Genomic DNA, 6,000 nt, shown 5'->3' on the forward strand with positions numbered 1-6,000 from the left:
GATGGTGCACCAGAATAGTGTGTAGCCTACCCTTTTTAGGTAAGTTAGCCACAAAATGGTCCAAAAGCATCTGAATAAGCTGAAATTTGATATCTGGGGGTTTTCGTACCTTCTGAATCCAACCTAAGTTGTCTTGTGCTCATCTGAGGCTCCAACGATAGGAATGTAGTTATGATGTGCCTTTTCAGCATGTGAGGGGCCGAACTTGAAAACTGGTTTTGCATCTGATCAACCTTAACGTCGTCAAATCGTGATGAGACTTGGCGGCTATTCTTAGGGAGTCGAGTGCTGCCCCCACATGCTTTCTAGGTCCCATCTAATGCCTTTCAAAAATTCATTTTAGATCAGAGATTATTTTAACAATGCTTCTATGGTCCGTAGGCATTTTGATACCCATGGGCCTAGGTCGTGATTGGCTTCCACTGTATTCGCATCGGGGATACAAGTGTCGAAAAATACCTTAAAACATGTGCATTCCCATATGATCGTTGTTCAAATGTCATGTGAGCCTTCCTATAAACTTGGTGTGCTGAATCAACACCAATTTCTTTAGTTATGGTGAGAGTGGCATGTCCCTCTTGGAGTTGCACTTTATTTGTGACCTTTCTCTCCTTGGAGAGTGCTATGAGGAATTCACCCCTGAGAATGAAATTATATTCGGAGGTGGTTCCTATTATGAGCTTAACAGGCCCAATTGTTTAAAAAACGTATTCAAAGAATACGTGAAATTGGCTGTCGTGAGTGGAAGCAAAGATATTCCCTTCCAAATATGGATTAATGATTTCTTTGACATGGAGAAAGCCAAAGGAGAGCCAAAGAATCCCTTCTTTAATGGTCTTGAAACTCCTCCCACTCTTACTGTGAGGATGCCTTATCGCCCTGATGTTTAGGACCGTTCAATTTACTTGGCATCCTATATTGCTTTATTCTTGTGCTATTTCACGTTTCCGAACTCCAAAGGCCATGTGGTCAGGCCGGAGGACTTATATGTTGCTTGCAATATGGCCGGCCTAATGCTATAGATATGCTTTAGCCCAGCCCATGTTGTGTTGCATCTACAATGGGAAAACATCGGCAATGGATCCTGAGAAGGTTTTGGGGGATTCTAGAACTCCTTTCCCCATCCACTACGTTTACAAGTGGCTCAGTGCTTATTTTCTGGGCACTTATAAGTATTATTTAAACTCTAATGTTGACACCTTCCCCTTCTTGCTCCGCCTAATGGGCTGCAGGGCTGTCTTTCATTTGTCTGTTCAAGCACAACGATTGTTCTAAGAGGACAACTTCCTTCGGTTCAAACCCTTTCCTATTAGGAGTACCAGAGAGGGCCTCTTTATAGATGAATATACTCTTAGGATTAATAAAAGGACCCCAAGTACCGACTGGGAAATCATGTTCCTTATGAACATCCGAGGATCTTTGCTTCCTTTGAGGGTGGGCAACCATAGGTTGATTGAGCCCTACAACCGTCATCGCTTCATGAGGCAACATTGGATGGACCAAGGTTGTCCTGTCTTCAATGACTTTACCAGGCATGGGTCTTAATCAAATCTTCATGTGAAGTTGGCATGGGATTCCTACACATTACTGCATTTGGTATCAGGAATATCAATGGAGCTTCTTTCAAGGACCTATCGATGGTATGCCTGATTTTCGAGAAGATGAATCCTCTCGAACTCTTTCTAAATGAGATTCGATAGACTTTCATTGAACTAGGAAACCGGATTGCGCTTGGTCGAAGGATGGAATGTGATAAGCGTCGACCATCTGAACGGTGAGATTGTTCCAGAAGGAGTGATTAGGGAGGCTCAAGCCTCATTCTATTATTATCTAGATGATTTTCTTGCTCCTAATCTAAAACCTCGGGACATTCTCATTAATCTCAGGACTATGAAAAGATAAGATGATTTGACAGTCCCCGCCAAGCCCCTGTTTTAGTGGTTGAGCTTAAAAGCGATAAGTCACACAAAGAAAAAGCTGCTTCATCAAGCGAGCCCCCATCTGGGAAAAGAGAGAGAGAAAGGAAGAAGGGATGAGCCCTCAGCTAGATGAAGCTTGGTGGCAAGAAAAACAAGGAAGGGACATTCTCCTTCTCCCACCAGTCTAAAAGAACTCAGCGGGGCTCGTGATATGATCCTAAAAATGAAAGATCATGGGCTGGACCTAGTCCATTATGTTGTCCCATTGGCAAAGAAGGCCAATGTGTAAGAAGCAATCATGCAGGAGGCACTATAATGTGTTAATCCTTACTCTCATGGGAAGAGGAAGCCGATTGATTCTGCTATGTTGTTATCACCTTTGATGAGGTCTTCGAAGAAGGTGAAGAGCTCAAGCTCCCATGAAGAAGCCATGGAAGCATCCGCTACTCATCTGCCATTGACTTCTTTAGCCTTGATCATTCCCAACAGAATTACGCGGAGTTTTGTGGCTAAAGCAGCTTCTTCTAAGCTGAGGCTTCATAAAAGAGTGCCAGCCAGGAAATCAACAAGATCATTGAGATAGGCTCTCTGACTTTTCCAAACTTTCCAGCTCTAAACTATGTTTTAGGGTATTTTTTGACACTTGTATCCTCGATGCAAATAAGGAGGAAGTCAATCGTGACTTAGGCTCACGGGTACCAAAATGCATCGGACCATGGAAGCACTGTTGAAATAACCCTGATCTGAAGCAAAATTTTTAAAGGTAATAGATGGGTCTCAAAAAGCATGTGGAAGTAGAAATTGACTCCCTAAGAACACCCGTCAAGTTTCGTCGCGATCCGATGACGTTAAGGTAGATTAGAGGCAAAACTAGTTTTCATATTCAACCTCTAACATGCTGAGAATGCACCTTATAACTACATACCTATCACCAGAGCTTCAAATGAACACCAAACCACTTCATTTGATTCAAAATGTCCAAAATTTGCACACTATTATGGTGTACTGTCAGTGAACTAGTTTCCATTAATGGAAACCGTGAAATATGATTTCGGGATCACCTTTGAAAGGTCATAACTTCTTCATCTTAAGCACAATCAAGCTCAAATTTTAGGAGGATCTTTGTCTCGTCGACACGCATGTTTTGATATGTGGCACGACCCATGGCACGACTTGAGACGAAAGAATCTTAGAGAGAAGTCGCTTAAGAAAACTCATGTGTTGCATATTTTTTACAAAGAGGAGATCCCTTTAATCAAACGGTCATATCACGAAGCCCCGGCCTCGAATCGACTCGAAAGCGGGTCTATTGTGATCGTGATGTCAAGGGCTTCAATCCAAAGTAAACATCATATGTGATAAATGAACCAAAAGGTTGTATTTCGAGGTTGCAAGAAAGGGTATTTTCTGGTGACTGGAATCCATATTCCGACAACTTCCCTAATTCAGAAAGTGGCAGTCCAATCATCAAATCGAGCCATTCTTGTCACCAAGAGATTGTAACGACTTCCCGTCATTCCATGATGAAAAGATCGAACTAAAATGCTAATAGATGGACAAGATCTGATATCTTAGATCACAAAGTCCCCATCTTTTGATGGATTTTGCCAAGAGCTCAGCACTTCGATTCGAAGGTCAGAAGATGTGTCAGAACGATCGCCTCGCCGAGACCATCAGTTTCGTGGCATTCTTTTCATCAGAAGGTTGCTAGAAACGCCTGAAACAGGCCCCAGATTACCACCATATCCTATACCCCCTCTTTGGGACCATCTTGCCATTTTCGAGATTGTAGGTAGGGGTAAATGGTCATTTTGCTCCAAAAACGGGATTCAAATTTAAATCATAGAAAGTGTATCTTTTTTACAATTTAGATTAGTTTTGAGCATCCACCCTTGTTTCATAGGAGTGCTTAACCCTAAGTTCAAAAAGAGGTGAAAGCAATTAGTGAGATTTGGCTCATGAGCTCAAATTTTAATTGAGTTCCCCTTGGTTCGGCCCATTGTCGCTTGGCCTTCCAGGAAGTGGCTGGCATTCCCGGTTTGTGACAGATATTTGAAGGAATTTTTCACCTATATAAAGGGGTAAACCCCCATTTTTATTGTTTCAAGAAGGGTAAAACGACTTAAGTTAAACAATTTAGCAGTAAAAAGGAGAGATTTCAGGTGAGATCTCGAGTGAGCATGCAAGGTATTCCGACCAAATTAGCAAGAGTTTGCCGGCAAGCAGGGGCAGGTTTCAGCTAAGAAAGAAGAAAACGCCTGCAAGGAAGGCCGTGGTTTACCGGAGTTGCAGGAGTTTATAGAGAAACAGGGAGTTCACCGGGAAAACAGGGAACTCCGACCGTGATTTTGAGGGTTCTGAGGAAGGGAGAAGGGGGCAGAAGTTGCAGCAGAGGCTTGCCCAAGGTCTTCCGCTGGTCTTTGACATTTTTTTGGTGGGTGCAAGTGGTTTTTCGGTGACTTGGGGAAACAGTTGCAGAGGGTTTCTGGCAGCGGAAGGGAGTTTCCGTTGGGAACCCGAAGGGCGCAGGGAGACGGACCGTCGTTGGAGGTGGACCGTCACAGGGAAGACAAACGGTCATTCTTGGAAAGTGTGCAATCATCGGGGAGGCGAAGAGTCTTAGGTTAGAAAACGATGGGGTCTCAAGAACTGAGGAGACACAAAAACAAAGAGTCACCAGGAGGTGAACAGTCACAGCATGGTCGGCACTGACTTAGGATACGCAGCCAGTGCTGATCCTCAAGGAAGACACCTGGCGTTGGGAGTTAACAGCACAATCGGCGCTAACCTTTAGAAGACACAGTCAGCTCTGGCCTCAAACGATGCTTATTAGTGTATGGTCAACATCATGAGGCGCACAATGTTGCTCACGTGCGACAGTGAGTTGCATGTGGGGATTGGTGCGCACAACGATGAGTCACGCGTAGCGATGGTCTTGCACGACACTATCTTGGGTACACAAAGGGTGGGGGACCAATAGTAAGGCCTAGGTTATGATGCCCGTTGGAAGCCAAGTCCTACAACAATGAAGTCCATGTTATTCTATGGAAGGGCATTCACTGTGAACAGGGTATGCTCTCCGTCATAAGCCAGTTCCTTGCCAGAGAAGTCTTCTTTGTATGTTTGACATACTCGTCAGATGAATTGAAGCTGACTCAGAAATAGTTGGCTTCTTCTTTTGGCCTGTAACCATCCTCTTGTAACTCCTTTTAATGCAATAAAAAGGGTTGCTTGGACTTTCTTGCTTGCTTTGCATTGAGTCTCTTTTCTTGAGTATGCATCATGGACAATATTTCTTTAAGTATCGCCCATTGATAAGGGGCATTGCCTCCTCTCCATCAGGATGTGCTAGTATGCAAGCTCCGTTTGGCGAGACTTTTTTTACTATAAAGGGACCTTCCCACTTGGGTTCAAACTTCCCTTTGCGCTGCCCATGCATAACAATCGGCCTTTTGATGGCCAAAACTAAATCCCTACGGACGAATGGGCGGACGTTGACTGACTTGTCAAAACCCCTCTTCCTGGTTGAGTTTGAGGTTTTACTGAGCCTCTATCCTCTTTTTATCGAGTACATCCAATTCTTGATACCGACGTTTGACTCTCTTATCTTTGGTTAGTCCTTGATGTATAGCGACACGTAATAAAGGGATTTGAATTTCAAGAGGTAAAATTGCTTCATCCCCATAGACTAGGGAATAAGCAGTGGAGTCTGTGGCTGTGGCTTGCCTGCCTGAGGTGCTTTCACTGTGCTTACCCCTTTGGAGAGGTCCAAAGTGTGGGAGGGAGCTTTCTTTGGATCACTGACCGTGACAGTTGCATTGATTACTCCTTTTGATTGGTTGCCCCGGGTGCTAGTCCGAGAGCTACCATTGCCTCAGTTGTTCCCTGAGCTTACAGACTGTTGTCGTGACCCGCCGTGGTGGCATGACAGGCTTTCTATGCGGATCGATTTAGAGATCAGCTCTGACATGAAGGTCTGATTGGAAGCCTCAACATGTAGAGCAATCTCAGGTCACATGTTCCGCACACAAGTTTGAACTGCTTCCTTCTCGAGCATAGGATTGGGATGGCGAGCGGCTAA

This window comes from Amborella trichopoda, chromosome 6 (assembly GCF_054954075.1).
Source record: "Amborella trichopoda isolate Santa Cruz 75 chromosome 6, AtrichopodaSantaCruz75HAP2 v2.0, whole genome shotgun sequence".
In the NCBI taxonomy this organism is placed as follows: domain Eukaryota; kingdom Viridiplantae; phylum Streptophyta; class Magnoliopsida; order Amborellales; family Amborellaceae; genus Amborella; species Amborella trichopoda.